The sequence below is a fragment of the Podarcis bocagei genome, assembly GCF_964188305.1.
Source record: "Podarcis bocagei genome assembly, chromosome: 4".
NCBI classification, from domain to species: Eukaryota; Metazoa; Chordata; class Lepidosauria; order Squamata; family Lacertidae; genus Podarcis; species Podarcis bocagei.
In genome coordinates, this window is record NC_138128.1 from 82670371 (window position 1) to 82690931 (window position 20561).

General features: G+C 41.6%; 1 long non-coding RNA gene across 3 annotated transcripts in view; it reads left to right on the top strand.

The window, feature by feature from the left end:
* LOC308585331 overlaps positions 1–9844 on the top strand; it is a 31038-nt gene extending 21194 nt beyond the window's left edge. Inside the window, exon 4 of one of the 3 annotated variants that reach the window (XR_014007282.1) lies at positions 9618–9840. This is a non-coding gene — a long non-coding RNA (uncharacterized lncRNA). Of the gene's footprint in view, positions 1–9617 lie in introns of all 3 variants that reach the window. The other 2 variants (XR_014007283.1, XR_014007284.1) reach the window with 2 other exon arrangements.
* The last annotated feature ends 10717 nt before the right edge of the window (positions 9845–20561 follow it).

Sequence of the window (20561 nt, forward strand, 5' to 3'; positions counted from 1 at the left end):
TTTATGCACTTCAGTATTACCACAGTGTCAATTTGTTTCCTTGTGTAAAACTCAGAGCGTAAATTATACATTGTCACCCTCATTGTTGGTGACACGATTGTCCTGCATTCCAGCTGTGCGCTTTAATTGTAAGATTTATTTTGACATGAAAACACTGATCCAGATAAGGGGACCAGAAAATGTCAAAGCAGAAAATAACGTGATCACACACACACACACACACAAAAATGAGGTTTTCAGAAATATTGGTCACAGTGGGTAGACAGACGTATAGGCAATTCTGCAGTGGCAATATAGAATAGTGATATCTCTGAGGCAGCTTAAAGCAAGCATGAAATGATTCCTTTTTTTGTAAAGAATAATAGCCATAATTTCATCTCTAATGGAACTTACACACAATAAAAAGTTGCTAAAATAGAAGAATGTCACTGGTTAGAGCAGTTGAAGGGTGTGTTATGTAGAATAAGCATTATTTTATTTTTTTTGAGGAACTGACAAGACCTGGGGGTTGAAACTTCCAAGGCTGTATCAAGACTAGAGCCAGTTCAGAACCACTCACTTTTGCTACCTGTGAAAATGTTTGCTTTTTCTTTTACTTCACTTTCACTGTCATCTCCAGTGTAATAATAAGAAAGCCGTATCTTATTGGCTTTATAGCACTGTGACATCATACCACTCACTGCATGGTTCTTGGCAGCATGAGGTCACCCATGTGATCCAAGAAACATTGCCATCACATTCTGCCAGTGATAACATGATGCAAACGGATCTAATTGGCTACCATATTGTTGTGATTTCATCCTGGCTAATGGATGATCACTGGTGGTGTAGCATCACCAACATGGCCAGTCCAGAGAGGAGGAAAAAAACCCATATGGCCAATCCATGAAGGAGAGACAAAGAAATGAGACAAACGTAATAGCAAACATTCACTGAGTGGCACTGAGAAAAGTTAATAGTTGACACAATTTCTATTTCCACCAGAATTGTGAGTATTTAGTTGTTGTTGTTGTTATTTTTTAAAAAATGACTGGTGTAACCACAAGATTAATGTTCTTCTGAGTAGTGAATATATTTCAGACCCCACAGGGTTATGGGTTTAGTTTTAGGTTTTTCCTCAGACCTTGGGGTGTCAAAACAGTCATAGGTTTGGATCCTACTAACTAGGCTTCTTTAGAGGGAGCAACCTTAGATTCCTACCAGCAGAGCAAGAGAGGTGATTTTTCACTAATTCTCCCCTCCCTCTACAGCCACTTTTGCACCCCCAAGTCTGTCCTGGAGGGTTGGGGGAAAGGACCAAAGTGATACAATGTTAAAGGACTCTTTTATAGCCTGAGGAAATGCCAATGTCTTCACATGGCTTGCTGTCAGATAGGAGCCACCCCAGAGTAGCTTTAATGTATTTCTAATTTTTTGCTGGGAGCCACCCAGAGTGGCTGGGGATGGGCAGGGTAGAAATATATTATTATTATTATTATTATTATTATTATTATTATTATTATTAGCTTGAAAAGATTACATTGCTGCTCATCATCTGCCTCAGTTCAGCAGGCAGAAGGTAGAAGGACCTATTAAGGAAGCTCAATAACTGGGCAGGTTCTTCTGTATATTAGGGGAATTGTATACAGATGTGCACATTGCGAGAAATTCACTGATAAATTTTCATGAGGATGTAAAAAGTAAAAATGATGTGGAAATGTGGAGAACTGAACTTAAGACTGAAAAAAAAAAAAGAGCAACAGAGAGAAACTAAAATGGACAAATTCTCTCATCCCTACACGCGGGTGCAGACATGAGTTGATAGAGACCAGTAGTCCCTTGTATAATGAAGTTAGGCACGTCCTCCTTCATGATCAGTAGCAAGATACATATGTGGGTTGTTTTTTTTCCAGGAAAGAAACTAACCAGTACCTTGGGAACTTCACAGTGTACAAAGTAGCACACTGCCCACTCGACGTTCCTTCTGGGGTGGGGTGGGGTGGGCAAAATCCCCTCTATCCAGGTTTAAATAGCTACTGTCACTCAGCGAAGTAATTTGAAAGGATAAAACTCCCTGTGATTTGCAAACAGACTTATGTTTATAGATATGGTGTTTGCAGATGGAATATCTCTTGTATTACCTTACTGGGAATTGAGAGTGTTAAAAAATAATTATTATAGATTGATATTTAACTTGGCATGTTTTTGTATTTCATCATCAAGATCATGCTGAGACCTAGATACCTTGCCAGGTTGTGTGTGTGTGTGTGTGTGTGTGTGTGTGTGTGTATTTGTGGGCATCAAGATGCTGTTATGCAGCTATTAATATATCATTTCTGAATCAGACCTCAGGATACAGTGGTGGGACGTGTGTTTCACTAGCAGTTAAAGCTATGCTTTCCCCATAGTTTCCTCCCTCTCTCCTTCTTTTTTTCCTTTTCATTGGGATTCCATCAGTTACAAAATACAGAACAGCTAACACAGGATACAGGTTGGCATGCTGAGCATATTAATACCGTTTGACTCCTTACAACCGTTTCCCTTTTACAGCATCACCAAGCTTTGACCTTACTTCCTAAGTAAATTGGACCCATAAAGAACCCTGAGCACCAGGAGACCACCTTTCACCTGCTTGTCCAATGACAAATGTTCTTAAGGAATGTCAGTGTGGGTGACAGCTGTGTGCCAGGCCCAGATAAGGTCCTTTATTAAGGTACCATCTCCATCCATTGCCAAATGGTACAAGAGAATAGGACCAATCCACTGGTAGCCCACTCCATCCCATTCTGTTTCCAAGTTAAAATGACTTTAGCTTAGGGCTCATCTACATTTCCGCTTGTCCCATGCCTAGAAAGCACAGGGGTGAGTGGTTTTACGTTTACCCTGCTGCTCTTTTGCACTTTATTGGAACAAACAACAAAACGGGGTACACAGTGAGTTGCCACCATTGATCTGCTTGATAAATTATTTCAGAATAGAGATACATTAACTGAGAAATGATTGACTAGGCATTTAGAAAGCATGTCAACTGACAAATGTTAGGGCAGGCCAAAGGCATTTGGCCACTCAAAAATAAGATGGATGGTTATTTGTCAGCAATATGAAAATTGCTGAATAGGAAGCAGTTCATAAGAACGTGGTGGAAATGATAATCTGCTATTTATTTATGAAATACAATTATGGGGTATGTGTGCTAAGAGGATATAAGCTACTTGCAGTAGCAGGCAATGGAAGGGTGCATCCAGTTAAAGTTAGGGGAGCACATTTGTGAGCACTTCCTGGTGGGACATTTCAAAGTTTAACAACCTATATTTCCGGTGATTTGCAAATGCTGCACATATTTTTGTTTTAAACTCTGCTGGGGGCTCTTTTGACTAGAAAGTGAGTCAAGCCCCATGATTGTTTAGAATTTGGGCAGTCAGCCATTTTTCTTTTGTAGTTTCCCACACATGTGGGACTGCAGGACTAACTTGGTCTTCCTCAAGTTATTTCCCAACAGCATGGGGCTGGGCAGAAAGAGTTAAACACAGCCCCACAATGGAATTGGAAGTTGTCTCCTTCCCATTCACTGGACCGATTATCTGAAGAGCCAGAAGGTGGTGTATACATGCATGTGGTGTGTATGCATCCGAGTGTGTGTCAGGATAGCCACAGTTGCTATAAGCATACAGCTGCCAACTGATTGCCAAGAACAAATGCAGTTCCTGGCCCCCCGAAAGGTTAGCCAGCCTTGAGTTAAGAGCTACAGTTACTCAAGCTTATTTGTCACCATGCTTCTTATTTCATCCACTTCTTCCTCCCTGTTCCCCTTGTCAGATTGCTTGGAAAAGTCAAACGTATACAGCAGAAATGATTGATGGAGGCTCATGGGGCACACAGTTTTGCATAGCTGGCTCTGAGGAGGGTCGGCAAGCCGGCTAGACAGCAACCAACCAGAGAGGCTGATTGTAAACAGGAGGGAGAGAAGCCTTGTTTACCATAAAAGAAGGCAGCAGAGAAGCAGAGGCAGTGGGGACAATGGAGCAGGGGGAGGCTAAATTAACAGTACTTGCTCCCCTATTCCATTTACTGCCACTCAGTGGCTGCCGTCCGCTTCCTAACTTCAGAAAGTGGGGTGCCATGGGAAAGGCCTCTGGCGATGAGGCACACAAATAGAGCACATGAACATCAACAAGTGAAGGCTAAGACATTAGCATTTCTGGAGCAGACCCAGAACTCCTTGCCTTCTACAAGATTCTAGAGCACTGCTGGGCATGCATGTTGAACTGCAAAGGCCTGTTGGCATAATAAAGTCTTCAAGAGACACCTGGAAGCCAAAAGCAAGGATGCCTGCAGAATCTCTGTCTGCAGAGTGTTCTGCAGCATGGGACCAGCAGCACTATTCAACCAACTCCTGACTGAGGCCTGTTGGGCTTCTATAACTTGGGGATTGATCAACCTCTGGATAATCTCTGTGATTGGGTCGGGCGGTCCTTAAAGTATCTTGGATCCAAGTTGTTCAGGGCTTTGTATGCCTACACAAGAACTTTGAACTTGGTGCAGTTACCTTTAGAGTGTTTTGCAGCAATTGTCTTGGTAATGTTTGCAGCAAGCCTGTACATCAACATTTCTCTTCTCTTTCTAAAAACGGAAGGAAGCAATGAGGCTGAGAGAAGAATAATGGCTCACTCCCCGCCCCACCCTCAACTAGCTTGTGGGAACATAGGAAGTTGCCTTATACCCAGTGAGACCATTGAAGCTTCACTTGACTAGCAGCCGCTCTCCAATATTTCAGATTGGGTGCATACTCCCAGCTAAACCTTGAGCTGCATGGGAATGAACCTGGGACCTTCTTGCATTCAAAGCATGTGCTCTGCCAATGCCCTGTTGTCCACTGAGCTCCCTTTGCTGCTGAGGAGAGATTTGACCAAGGCACTCTTCCCACAGCAGAGAGCACACCCTCTTTGTCACTCTGCTGCTGTATCAGCTCTTGCATTGCAAATGAGATCCCTTCACCTGAAAGTTCTCGAACCAATTCTTGGTTGATCTTGTAGCATCCTTGCCTTCTTTTGTAAAGTTGGCACATTCCCGGAGAAGTAATTAAAGTGCCTGTTTTGTGTGTGTGTGTGTGCATTTTGATTTACTTATCCAGCACGAGTTTTTTCCTGAAATGAGCAAAGCCTTAATGACATTGACAATTGGAATATGCAAGAGATAAGGCAGTTCAGCGAGACATGTGGATGGAAAGCTGTGGCACCCTGGGCTTATCTAGGGAAATGCTGAGAAGCAAATCCCTGGGAGGTTGGTGATTTCAATTAGCCCAACCAAAACAGCTCCAATTTATCTTTTCCAAGAGTGGATCTTCCAGAGACTTTGAATTACCAGGTACAAAGCGGGAACATTTCACGAGTGCTTGAGCACAGGGCCGCCAATTTGGGAAACAATCTTATCTTTCCTACTTTGCATACAACAAACCCTACTTCATTAAAGAAATCTTTATTTGGAAAGAATGAGGTTTAAAAGGTGCTTTCCTAGCAGAAATAGTGGGTGGCGAGTAGAATCAGAAACCACCAAAGGTAATGTAAGGTTTCAGCCAGTTTGAGCTGATGGATTAACACCATTCATATGATCAAGGTTTCAGAACACTTTGCTCTGCTTCCCTTAGTTCTATATGTGTAAAGCTAAAGGGACCCCTGACCATTAGGTCCAGTCGTGACCGACTCTGGAGTTGCGGCGCTCATCTCACTTTATTGGCTGAGGGAGCCGGCATTTGTCCAAAGACAGCTTCTGGGTCATGTGGCCAGCATGACTAAGCCGCTTATGGCAAACCAGAGCAGCACACGGAAACGCTGTTTACCTTCCCGCTGGAGTGGTACCTATTTATCTGCTTGCACTTTGTGCTTTCGAACTGCTAGGTTGGCAGAAGCTGGGACCGAACAACGGGAGCTCACCCCATCACGGGGATTCGAACCGCCGACCTTCTGATCAGCAAGTCCTAGGCTCTGTGGTTTAACCCACAGCGCCACCCGCTTCCCCTGCGTCTATATGTGTAGCACGACTAATAGGTGGGATCATCTTAATAGATGGTCCTGGTTGCGGGCAGGCCCTCAACCCGGTCCCCCCCCACCCTGGCATGGGTGGAGCCATTACCCTCATGCCAGGGTGGCACCATAATCACCCAGGGCTATTGCCTAATCAATTTGAATGGGTGATCATGGGGGAATGTATAAAAGCAGCAGCATGATGTGTGGCAAGCACCTGCTTCGCGCTGCCAAACACCCGCCCTCCCTCCCCTTAAGTGTCCTTTGGCCTTGCTTTGGACTTCGGTTGGTTGCCCTTCTTGGGTCGGGGACTGGGTAGGAATTTTTCCATTTGGCGAATTGGCATGGGCCACTTGGTTTTTGCCTACCTCTTAGCAATTGTCACAACTTTGTAAGGTTTGGCAATTAGGCATTGGCTTATTGTTGAGTGGAGGAGGGGATGTCGGCCATCGCTTGCCCCTCCATTTCAAGGGTATTCCATTAAAGGAATCCGGGGCCTGGATCTTGTCCAAAGTCCGCTTGAGGGGCTAGGGCCATGCCAGGCCTCTGGGAACACCAGGGGAGATGCAGGCGGGTTCCTCTGAAGCAATATCCCTTTGGGTGGTTTACCCTTACAGACTTCCTGCAAAAGGGGCAGGAGTCAGAGATAGTCTTTTGCCAATGCCTAAGCCAATACTGCTCTCATTTCCTGCAATCAATAAAGTTGTGGCCAAAAAAATTGCCCAATAACCTTAAACAAAAATTCTGTGTCTGTGTGAATTTCTTTATGCTAATGGGGGTTGGCTTGAGGGTCTTGCCACACAACCATTGCTTAGGGTCCTTCTCCCTAGTCTCATAAAAAAAGGAGACAACACTAAGCTACGGTAGTTGCCATTCTCACCAAATCTCGAGCACTTCCAGACTGTCCACTATTTGGGGGTGGGTTTCAACCACACACCCATAAATTCAGGGTGCAATCCACTAAAGAATGGGAGGTTTTTGTGGAAGAAACGGTCTTCCCCCAAAGTTCAGATTTATTGTGTTAAAGAAAGGGGGGATGCACTGGAAAGTATGGCATAACACTTGCATTGAGGCTATATCATCTAACCTCCCTACAAACAAATCAGAATGAATGCTCACTAAGCTGTCAGCATCATCTAATCTCCCCGCAAATAAATCAGGAATAATGCACAATATGTAGTATATCTGGAAGAGCCTCTTGTGATTTCCATATGTTAACTGTACATGGTTTATGTTGTGGCAGAAACATGGAATAATTTGGCTCATAAGAGCAGTATTCTGAAAGAAAACTTTCTTATTGTGTGTGTGTGTGTGTGTGTGTGTGTGTGTGTGTGTGTGTGTGCACGCGCTAGCTCTTACTAGTCATATTTAATGTGCTTTTTATTTAACGAAAGGTATCAGTGTATAATCCGAGCTATAAAATATGCTTGTTGACCTAGTGAGCTGTTTCTATTTAGGAATGTTTAGCACAAACCATGGGGAGAGCAATCCACCATTTTCCCTTATCAGTCCCTTCAAGCCACTGGCCTAAATAGCGATTACATCAAAAGAATAATTTGGAGAAACCTCTGAAGGCAAGAATTGCTTTGAACCTTATTATACTGTACCAGTAAGATTAATTTGCTCCCATTGATCTCCTCAAAACTGTTGTAATGATGCTAGGCTGACAAGTTAAATACTTTGGGAAAGTGGAAAAAAAAATGCTCATTATCTTCCTTGAAGGATGATGATAAAGTAGAAGTGTGAGGAAACTCGCCCTAGAAGTAATTGAACGGAGCCTGGCCATCGGTACGTCCAGAAGTCCTTCCTATGAGCATTGGTGACTGAGCCATTTAATTATTCACACTGAGGAGGAAGAAAAATCTAATAACAGTTAATAGGCTGAGGGAAGCCATGGAATCTTCCCCTTTGATTTAGGATACATTGTACTGGCCAGGTCATACATGAGGTAGAACTTGCACAATTGCCTCTAGCAACACAGGAAGCTAGTGGACTTGTGGACTAGCCAATTCAAATTCCAAGGGGTTGGAGTTGGACAATATGTTCTTGGTGGCCTCTCCTCCCTGAATAGGTCTACCTCTTCCCTATCTTTGCTGGTGCTTATTCATATACAGTGGTACCTCGGGTTACATACGCTTCAGGTTACAGATGCTTCAGGTTACACACTCCGCTAACCCAGAAATAGTACCTCAGGTTAAGAACTTTGCTTCAGGATGAAAACAGAAATTGTGCTCCGGCAGCACGGCAGCAGCAGGAGGCCCCATTAGCTAAAGTGGTACTTCAGGTTAAGAACAGTTTCAGGTTAAGAACGGACCTCCAGAATGAATTAAGTACTTAACCTGAGGTACCACTGTACTTCTTCAATTGGGCCCAAACTGCACCACCTCTCAGAAGAGGACACAGCCTTATATTAGCTCAATTTATCCCAGAAACGCCTAGAAATGCTGGGGAGAGTCAGCCAAATCATGAACTTTGGGGTCTTAAAAAACCCACCTCAAAGGAGAGGCAATGTTCTAAGCCCCTCTTTTTCCCCAGCTCAGATAAAAACCTGACGCTGGTGAGTGTTCCCTCCTCAATAAATTCCTGCTGCCCTTCTTCATCTCCATGCCACCCCCCAAACAACAAGTATTTCACCAATTTATCAAAAACCACTTCAAGCACAATTTCAGTAGTAGAATAATAAATAGCAGTTCCCTTAAAACTCAGACATCCTGATCTAAGTGCCTTTCTCCCCATCGTGCTTGCATCATTTTGTGGTCCCGTCTCTTTCTCTGCTCTTTTAGATGTGGCATCTTATAGAGAAGAAGAAACTCTTCATGTACGCCACAACTGTGGCTAGGATACTACTAGCCAAAAGATGGAAAAGTGATGAGGTACCAACCAAGGAGAACGGCAACAAAAAATTATGGAGTATGCTGAAATGGCGAAACTAACCGAGAGATTAAGAGATAAAGACAATAGAGACTTAAAAAAAAAAAGACTGGGAACCATTTATGTGTTATTTACAAAAATATTATAAAGAAATGGACTCATTAGCAGGGTTTGATTAAACACTTACAATGAAAACTAAAATAGAAATGAACAAGAGGTTAGAAGGATAAGAATATTAAAAATTCCAATAAGAGGATGCAATATTAAGAATAACAAAATAAGCAGAAGAAATAAATGTACCAAAAAACAAACAAACCAGAAGATGAAGTTGGGAGAAGCCATGGGTGGGAGGGGGATTTCGATATTGTTTTTTGTATTATACATGCTTGTGATAATGATGAAAATATAAAATCCAATAAAAATATTTTTAAAAAATAAATAGATGTGGCATCTTATGAAGATTATGCTGCAACCCCACAGCAGCCATTTTGTGTTACGCCAAATACCCATGGCAGCTGTTTTGTAATATACCATGTCCCCACGGTGGCCTCTACTTGTGGACACCCTCTGTCCAACTTAGTATTACTTGCATGCAGTGGTTGAGGGTATGTGAATTAGTTTAGTCTGCATCAAAATACAAACTGAACCAGAACAGTCTCTAATAGCCCTCTTCTCTTCACCCTGTCTTTATTTGTCACTCTTTTTCACCATTCCACACCCCTCTACTCCTTTCTGCTTCTTCTCTAGATTCATCAACAGGATGCCCAACAGTTATGTAAGTGGGGGGTGGAGGAGAAGCCTCTGAAAACTCTGAAGAAGATGAAATCTTCCATTAAAGCTTAACTCTAAATGCAAAATTCTTCCCCTCTTTTTTTCCTGAAAGAAGAAGCCACAAGGCTAAGGAGAGATCTGCTTGAAGAGATGAAAGGACAGAGGGGATTATGTGGGAAATGGATATTTCAGTATAAAACCTTAGCAACTGTCTCCAACCTGATAATGATCAAAATATCATGGAGCAATTTAATTTCTCATTTTCAGATCTAGGAAATGTCCTTCAGCAAGAATGCATTTTCTTCACAGTGTATTAAATATACTAAAAAGGAAAAAAAAATTCTTTCAGTAAAAGTCTTGCAGACTTGTATTGTTTTATCCTTTTTATTCCTTGCTTTTTTAAAAAAACCACAGCTTTATCTTCTATCTTCTTTGCAAGGGATTCCCACTGGGATAATAGTGTTGTGGCTGTCAGACTCCCCTTTTCTTTATTATTTAGGACAGGCATAAACATAAAAGCACAATAGATACTCTCCTTTCCAGACATTTGGACCAAGGAAGGCATATATCTCATGTCACCTCCAATTAGTGCTGAGCTGCAGGGTGGCGGGTCGGGGGGGGGGCAGTTTTGCAAAAAGGAAAGAAAAAAGAAACTTTTTATTGAAATCCAAAAGGTGGGAGCTTTGGGTTATTTTTTTTTCATTGAGAAAGGGATTCAAGGCTGCTTGACTCTTTAGAGTGATCACTGAATGGTGCAAACATCACCCACATGATCACATGATGCTCCATCACCAAAGCTCAGTTCCTATATGCATGGATCACCAATAAACTTTGCCTGATGGTGGAGCAACATGGGTGCCCTCTGCCCAGTCCACTAAAGAGATTCTGTCGCTTGTAGGTTGGGGACTTTGCATGATTACTCAATCCCATGGAGGCCTTTTTTAAAAAAAAAAAAAATATGTAATTCGACATTTGTGAAAAGTCAGACTCAATGGGCAGGATTCAACTAAGCTGTTGTGTGCATGGAATAAGGTAGCATGTTGCGTGGTGAGTTCCCGACCCCCCCAGGTGGAAATAATGACACATGACACAAATATTAAGGTTAATGGGCTAAAAAAAGGCCACAACTTTATTGGTTACAGGTGAAGAGCGGTATTGGCTTAGGCATTGGTCCTAACCGACTATATCTGACTCCAGCCCATCTGCTTGAAGTCCGGGAAGGGTTAACCACCAGTAGGGGGAGTGCTGCTGATGCACATCAACTAAGAACTCCCCAGGGGTCACTGCTAGGAGGAGTGCCTTGGGCCCTAACCTCTTTAGGCTTCAGACAGGGCCACGCCCCCCAGAATCCCTTAATGGACTACCCTTCCACATCTGGGGCAGGTGATGGCACTACCTCCCCTCTTCCATCTACAGAACAATACCAATGCCTAACCGCCAATACCTTAGGCGGAAGTGGCCTTCTTGGAGAAAAGGATGGAAAAATCCAATTGTACAAGTGGACCAAGTTCTCCACATGCATTCCCCACTTAGCACTACACTGAATTCCACCTCATGTTTTTAGACCATGCACAAATCTCTTGCCAACTCAGGTATGCATGCACTGGGCCTTAAGCCTAGGAGCACCTGGGAAGATGGAGGGATTGTGTATTGTGGGTCAGGGAGAAGGAAGGAGTTTGGATTTGATATCCCGCTTTATTACTACCCTAAGGAGTCTCAAAGTGGCTAAAAATCTCCTTTCCCTTCCTCCCCCACAACAAACACTCTGTGAGGTGAGTGAGGCTGAGAGACTTCAGAGAAGTGTGATTAGCCCAAAGTCACCCAGCAGCTGCATGTGGAGGAGCGGGGAAGCAAACCCAGTTCACCAGATTTCGAATCTACTGCTCTTAACCACTCTTAACCACTACACCACACTGGATCTCAGTAGTGGTAGTAGTATCAGGCAGGGGATGATAAACTGGCAGGGCAGAAATTATCTGGTGACTCTTGATTGGAAGCCTGATAGTTAAGCTGATGGAGTCAATCAAAAAGTCCCCAGTCCAAGCAGTATCATCCACACATTCAGTGTATAGCACTTTGACTACATAATCTTTGCATTTGAACTCTAATTCTGTTCAACACTTATCTTTATGCATCTCCTTGATGAGGAAGCTCACTGAGAGAGGGCTGCATTTCTGTTATGCCCTGAACAACATCATTGAGGGCATGGCAATCTCTGATGTGGCTCACAAGTGGGCTCAGAATTCCCTAGGTTATTTTCCAGCTCTGTTTTTCCAAGCCCAATTAGTAGCCAAAATGGGAGGGCAGGGGGCACTCAATCATTATGTGTTGCTGTAAACAGCAACAACAACTTTTTTTATTTATACCCCACCCATCTGTCTGGGTTGCCCCACCCATTCTGGGTGGTTTGCAACACATATAAAAACACAATAAAACATCAAACATTAAAAACTTACTGATACAGGGCAGCCTTCAGATGTCTTCTAAAAGTTGTATAGTTATTTATCTGCTTGACATCTGATGGGAGGGTATTCCACAGGGAGGGTGCCATTTCTGATGGGAGGGAGTTGGGGCACAAGAGAGAGGCAGAAAATCTAAGCTAATGAAAAACAGGGAAACAATCTCCTGGTTGGGGTAAAGGAACCACAAACTTTCCAAGCACTTTATCATATTATGCTAACATTTCCCAAGCCTCTTATGGTGATAAGAAATCCCCAAACTCTGTAGGAAAGCTCTCCACATTCTTCCAACTCCTTAGTCATTTGTCAAAAGAAAGACACTAAATCTGGATTTAAATAGAAGTGTCCTAAATTGAGATGGATCTGCTGTCTAGGATGGAGCAATGAAGGCCATAGGAACAAAGTGGATAATAAATTATTGACTAAATATGGCGAAAGAAGTACCCATACTATCCACAATCTAGTTTCGTTCTTTTGTTCAGAATTATTTATAGTCCCACCTTTCATTGTGGAAATATAACAAGGTTTACTAAATAAAAACAGTACAATAAAATAACAATAAAACATGAACTGAAATATCCAGAGTTCAGTAAACTTGGTACTAAGGATCAGTGCCCAGGGATGCCCACATGAACATATATGTTTTTACCAGCCAGCAGATCATTGCACAATGTTGGGGACACTGCAGATAAGGCCCTTCATAAAAATGAATGCAGATACTTGATTGGTCACACAGGTGGGTTTATGTAGATGAGGATTCCCCCAAACATCATGGAGATATGTGATGCCAGACTAAGCCACAAGTCAGACTGGATTGTCACAGGACGCTTCCAATGATGGCAATAAGATAATCATAAGTAACAGCACAATGGTGGTGTAGCAAATATGGATAGTCATTGGATAACGCTGCCTTGAGATTTGTTTTACAATCAAGCAGTGTATAAATTCTAGATTTTAAACAAACAAACAAACAAACAAACACTTTGTGATCTATTTTAAAATATTAACTATTGAAGGAAATTTGTCCCAATGGAGGGTGTTAGGATAAATTGTTTGGATGCCTTGAAATTGGCAGGCCATCAATCTTAAACTCTAAAACTTCAATACTTTTACCTGCCCCCTTAAAAGCATTGCCCAAAATGTTACCCACTTTGTTTACAGCAGGATGGGGGGGTGTTGCCCATGGTGGAGGGCACTCCAAATGGACATCTGATAATGCTGATACCCCATTCACCAACTCCTGCCCTTTAAAAAAGGGGGATAACTATCCATGTCAAAGTGTTGGGTGATTCAATGTCTGTATGGGATGCCAGAATGGCATGTAATATTATCTGTGTGGTGGAGGGGAGAGATGCTCTTGCTCAACCAGCTAAAGACTACAACCAGCCCAGTATAGATGGCTGAGGCTGACTTTTGTGACCTCTAAATGCAGAAAGGACCAATAAGATTTGAACTACCATGAGCTGACTCTTCATACAGTTGTTCTGCATAGCCTTTTTGATCAGTCCTTAAGAGAACACCTCATATAAAATATACCCTAAAGCGGATGATTAGCAATCTATAGGTTGTATCCAACTCAGAGAAGATTCACTGAAATCAGTGACAACAACTAACGTAAATCAATTGGTTTCCCTGGGTTTACTCTGCGTAGGATCTGGATAGCAACGAGCCTTAGCATATATAAAAAAAGGAAGAAGATGAATGCAGAAAAGATATACTTGGGGTTTGTTTACATAATAAAATCAGCCATGACTTGTGCGGCCATTTCCAAAGGTCAAAACTAATCAATGTCGCCCCACGCAAGTTCTTTTTAAATGAAGTTTTAATGGCATTTGCTATTATCATTCCAAATAAATAGCATTTTATTCAAATCTACCTTATTGACAGATAGATTGTCTCATTCACCTCTGCAGCGGGCAAATGAAGAAATGAAAAACTAAAAAGCAATGAAGGAAAGGGAACTGATATCTGGCTTCGGAAGAAAGGCTCTGCAGGATACAAATAAGTAAAACATGGGGATGAAATGAATTGGAACTGAATCTATTTGCATTGAGGACTGAACACGATGTGCTCAGTGGGGAGGCAAGAAACACTTGACTGAACAATAGAAAAATAAGTTGAATATCCCTAGCAATATTTCTGTATTTTGAAAAAAAATGAATTTCTGTTGTTAAGCTCTCACTCATATATTTTCCCTGATGCTGCTAACTCAGATTCCCCTCCCTGCATTCCTCTTGGATGCACTAAAGGCATTCTGGAAAAATGTGTACTTTATTTTGTATATATAATTACATATTTATTAATTTCCATTTATAAATGTAAAAGAATTACAGAAATCAAGAGAACAAAAATATAATCAAGTAACCAGTTACAATATTTTACCTTAATCTGAAATCCATTTAACCTGTGGCTTGCATCCAATTGCATCAATCATATTTATGATGTTTCTGTATCCAGTGGGGACTTCTACCAGTGAAACAATAGTAGAAGGCCATTTTTTCCATCCCCCTTGCAGCTCCCCAAACCTGCCTCATATGATTAGTGAGCCTTTCAGAACAGCATGAGAGGGTATGTGGGGGCCTTCAAGAGAAGGGGCCCTTTTCTGCTGATGGAAGTCTCAGCTGGTTCAGTCAGCACAAAGGGCACCACTGGATACAACCCTGAACTGCCAGTTTAGCATTAGCTCTGATGGGACAAGAGTCTTTAATCTAGCTTTCAAACGAAAGTTCAGTGCAGAGCCAACAGAACATTTTGAGGTTCACTAGTATGTGCATTATTAAATTCTGTGTGAGCTAGAAAATGATTCCTTGTTAGGAAAAAACTGTCAGGATTATCAGGGTGCATTACCCTCAGAGGTCATCAGGCTTATTTGATCACCAGCAGATGTTTTGGGTCACTGAATAAATGTACTATCTGGTTCAGCTACCTGGTGTGTTTTGGTCTAGGTAGACACCAAATCTCTAAAAACCAAGCTAGCACCATGCACCATGCAATACACAACGCACCATGCAAGCTTGTTAGCATGGAGATGGGGAACAATAATAAGTCAGTGCAAGCTGGGCAGCACTTTAAATGGGAAGTGCTGGGCATTCATATAAAGCTGTGAACAAACCATGTGGGAAATCATTCCCTTGCAAAAAAAGAAAAAAGAAAAGACATATCTGCCTTTGTGTGTTAGCATCCCAATCCAGCCATGTCACTTTTTAATGAGGCAGAAAGATCTGCAGGCAATAATACACCAGATTTCACATAGCCCTCTGGGAAAGAAGTTCCCCTGCAATCTACAGCTCTCGCTGCGATGTGACCCAGCCCATCGTCAGAACTGCAGTGCACAGAAGCTGCAAAGAAAGCATTCAAATGGGGTCCAAGTAAGTTGGAAATAATTAGGAAGAGAAGAATTCATCATACAAGTGTAAGCCTTTCCACTCACCTTTGGCCCTTTCTTCCCTCTCCATGTTTTTTCTAGAGATCCCTCTAATATGCAGTGGATGGGTTTCCAGTTTGAAAAGAACGCCAGCCTCGACAGCTTGGAGAAAGGAGAGTAGCACCTCATTGTAGCAAGAAGCCAATGTGACATGCTTTTCAAATTGGAATAATCCACCTGCATTTCCACCCCTGTTGTGCCCTGTTCTTTTCTGTACCAACTCGCTGGAGAAATTGTTTTCCTTTCACATAGGGGGAAAAAAGTGCGACTGTCCTTTGTCAAGTGGATGTTCTCTTTTGATTATCACTTTTCTCCCCTCTTCCCTATTATCTCCAATGAACGACAGATTGTGCGGGATTGCTATTTTCCTTCCAGTCTACCCCAAAAGTAAATGATTTCTCCTTAAAGATCTGGAAGGGGCTAGACAGAACTGCTTTCGCTGTAGTTGTATGCTTGTAGACACGCTTATGCCATTGATGCTAGATCTCCAATCTTCTTGCTAACTTCACTCATTGGCACAATTAACTTCTTGTTTCATTCTCACCACCATTAAAGAAGAATGTGTCCCCACCAACCGGTCTCCAGTGGTCCTAGAGATTATGAAGGAGAGGAGACTGGGAAATTCTGGAGCTCAATCCTAACAGTGGTGACAGCCAGCTCTTAATTGTTAGTCACGGAGCTGCTACTTGCTCATTTCTGAACTCCCATGTAAATCATTAGCTTTTATAAAAACTGACACATTCTAGACTGCTGAGAATTACAAATTTCTCAGGCTGTTATTTCACTATGCAGGCAAAACTCTAGACTACCCCAGCTGTACCCAACCAACTTCGGTGTATTCAATCAACTATTCCCCCTGCTGTCATTTTACCTGTGATACACTGCCATATTAGTAAACCCTCTCCAGGTGTCCTACTTCCAAGATAACATATGGCTGGGAAGAGTAAAGATAAGCATTCTACCTCTATCACCACCCCATCCTCACTCTCACCCTCCATAGGGTAAATTATGACAATCAGAAGATCAGGGGTCAGCAAACTTTTTCAGCAGGGGGCCGGCCCACTGTCCCTCAGACCTTGTGGGCGGCCGGACTATATTTTGGAGAGAGAGAAAGAACGAATTCCTATGCCCCACAAATAACCCAGAGATGCATTTGAAATAAAAGCACACATTCTACTCATGTAAAAACACCAGGCAGGCCCCACAAATAACCCAGAGATGCATTTTAAATAAAAGGACTCATTCTAGTCATGTAAAAACAGGCTGATTCCCGGACTGTCCACAGGCCGGATTTAGAAGGCGATTGGGCTGGATCTGGCCCCTGGGTCTTAGTTTGCCTACCCATGATCAAGATTAAAGCTAGGGATTTTCTCTGACACCCCTCCCAATTCAGTTCAGTTCTCTTGCAGAAGCTACTCGAGCTGTTTAGCTCATGCCAAGGCCAATTCCAAATGTGAATTTTAGTGACTTTTTATAGCGGAGCTTTCTGTACTAGACACTCCATTTTTAAATCCACATTTAAAAGGAGATGCTTTGAAGCTAACATTTCCTCTAATGGAAAACTGCTTCTTTGGCTGACTACTCCTGCTGTGATATGTCCCATATGACGGAGCTGGTCACTTCACCACACATTATGCCGCATAACACTACAGAGTACGATATCCCATTTTAAAGTAGATTTTCAGAGCTGTTGAAACATGAACAATTTGAGGTCAGCTTGTGCCATTTGCATTGTAACCAGAAGGCAGAAATATGCCAGAAAATTGGCTGGTTTTCAGGGCTGGCACCAATCCAGCCAGCAGCCATAATTTCCCCTTTTATTCCTTTTTCTCTGGTGTGTTATAATTCTGAAACTTCACTTTCAATCATCATTTCTTTGGGCTTGCATTCTATTCCACCAGGAGAACAAAGGTGCCAACAAACTTACTGGTCCTTTTTAAATGAACTTGCAAGCAGGAGCAGACACTGGAACATCAATTGTGTAACTGCTCCAGTCTCCCCTCAACATTATTTATTGCAAGAGTCGGTCCATCTGCTTGTATGGGATTATTGTGCTGTGAGGAAAACAACAAAGAGCCCTATGGCCCCTGTGAGTTATTTGCTTAGAAAATGCAAGTGCAAGAGAAAGAGAGGGGGAATATAGTGGGAAAGAGACTGAGCTGTGAACCAGGAAGTTTCTGATTTGCATTTTGCTTCAGCCAAATGCTCACTGTTCTTAGGTAAGCCCTAATCTCCTAGCTGCACATCTGCAATATGATAAAAAAATAACTGATCTACGTTGTTGTTGTTGTAAGTAACACTAATGCTTGTGTAAGCATTATTAATAAGAATTGTTGCCAATGATGAAACGGTGAAATCTGCTATGATTAAATGGGCACAAGATGTTGGACATAACATAATGATGGCTGACTGGGAACAGTTATGGACCACAGGTATGAAGTTTACGGCATGTAATGCCTTAAGAGAGAAAATTATGAAAATGATATACAGGTGGTACATGACACCAGTCAAGATTGCAAAAATCTATCATTTGCCCGATAATAAACGTTGGAAATGTAAAGAAACTGAAGGTACATTCTTTCACCTTTGGTGGATATGCCCAAGGATTAAGGCTTTCTGGGAGATGATCTATAACAAAATGAAAAAGGTATATAAATATACCTTCCCGAAGAAACCAGAGGCCTTTCTCCTGGGCATGGCCGGCCAATTGGTGCCAAAGAAGGACAGAACTTTCTTTATGTATGCCACAAAAGCAGCAAAGATACTTATTGCAAAGTATTGGAAGACACAAGATTTACCCACTCTGGAAGAATGGCAGATGAAGGTGATGGACTATATGGAATTGGCGGAAATGACCGGCAGAATCCGAGACCAGGGAGAAGAGTCGGTGGAAGAAGATTGGAAGAAGTTTAAAGACTATCTACAGAAATACTGCAAAATTAATGAATGTTAGAATGATGTAAGAATGAAGTTAAGTGGTTTTAGCAGTAATGTTATAAAGGTGTATGTAAAAATGGATTGTTAATAGGTGAAAATCCAAAGTTATAATATATTAAGTTAAAGGATTAAGACAAAAACAAAGAGGGAAAGGAATTGCTGAATTTATTAACAGAACTGGAATACAAAAAAGGGAGGTGTGAGGAGGTCAGGGAAGTAAGGAAATGAAATGTAAGACATGGAAAGATCGATGTGTTTTTTAAGTGTTTTCTATCTTTTTTCTGTATTTTGTATTTTTTTTTCTTTTTTCTTCTTTCTCTTTTTATTTATGTAATCTTTTTTTGGAAACTTTAATAAATATCATTTTAAAAAAAAGAATTGTTGCCAATGGCTGCTGCAGCATGATCCTATGCATATTGAGAATAGAGCCCACAATCCTCACAGCAAAAACAGCCAACTGCAGGAATCAAAACTTTTAGAGCTGTGATATCTCAAATAACAAAACATAACACAAACAGTGAACATAGACCAGGCATCCCCAAACTCAGCCTCCAGATGTTTTGGGACTACAATTCCCATCATCCCTGACCACTGGTCCTGTTAGCCAGGGATGATGGGAGTTGTAGACCCAAAACATCTGGAGGCTGAGTTTGGGGGTGCCTCACATAGACCATAGGTATTACAATGGAAAAACTGTTTTAAAGTCCATTTTGAATTCATGTAGCATTTATCAAGTTTGCACAGAGTATCCTAATTCAAACTGGACTTCTGAAGGGATGCTAGCAGGTTATTCACTTGTTGAATAGCAAAGTTTCTTCTCTTGCAAAGTTGTCCTCAAGAGTGCAGACTGGACTTTTTGCTCCTATATCAACTGGTCATTCACCCATTCATCTTTCTTCCACTCCCAGGAAAAAGATGAAGAACACTAACCCATGCATATTTATTCAGAAGTAAATCCCATTTTCTCTGTGGGATTTACCTCCCAAAAATGTGCTTAGAATTACTGCCCCAGGATGTTTATGTCCCACTGAGGGAGAAAGTGGGATTTGCAACCCTATACTACCTGTATTTACTAATAAATAAGCTGCAATGGTTTTCAAAGGCCTTGCTTGCAAATAAGAACAGTTAGGATTGTACTTTATAATCCCATGTACATTTACTTGGAAATAACTTGTTGTTTAACGGTGTGCACACAATGAAGGTGCAGTAATAGGCATAAGCGATGCAGCATATTGTGTAAAGGTTGAGAATTGCTGGTTCTTGTTCTCCAACTGTCAACAATAACAAAAAAGCTCTGTTTAGATTTTAGCTCTTTAATACCGATCAAAGCTCCCAGTTGCTTTGCACCTGGATTTCACCCACATTGTTCCTATCAACCACATCATTACGGGTCGTTTCTTCTCAAAGCAAAATGGTATATTTGAAATCAACGCAATTATCTCTCCTCCCACACAAGTACCAACGACGAGAACAGTCCTTAAAAAAACAACCCCTTTATTAATATTATTAGCAACCCAAAATTTGCAGTAGTAGGATATTATACCCATCTATGAGGCAAACAAACAATAAATAATAAGAAAAAGAAATGGTGACACACAGGAATATAAATCAAGACTTCACAAGCTAGCATGGATAGTGATTGTTGAGAATCCAAGGACTCAGCTATACGGCTGCAAATAAAACATTTAAAGTGCAAAATATGTGACACCAGATTGCAATGGTGAGCCTTATGGAAAATTCAAGATATTTCTTTAAACGTCTTTTTAAAAAAGCATTTTCAACATGGTTTTTATATGTGTCTAGATTCCACCTAAGTCTGAAGCATAGGAAATAAAATCCCACCAGATGTCATACATATCTGATCCTTCAAGATGACATTTATTAATTTCCATATTGGACTATAGAATATTAGAATTCCAAATAATAAAAAAAATGGGTTGTAACTAGTTATGCAAGAAGGCATCCTTTCCCATTCCTGCAGCTGTTGCATGCAGCACTGTTTCTGTTCTGTTGCAGTTCATCAACAGGGATGATGGTCACGGATGCTGTGAGTCGTAGACTAGCAACACCCATACCCTTCAACATTTCTCTTTTGAAAAC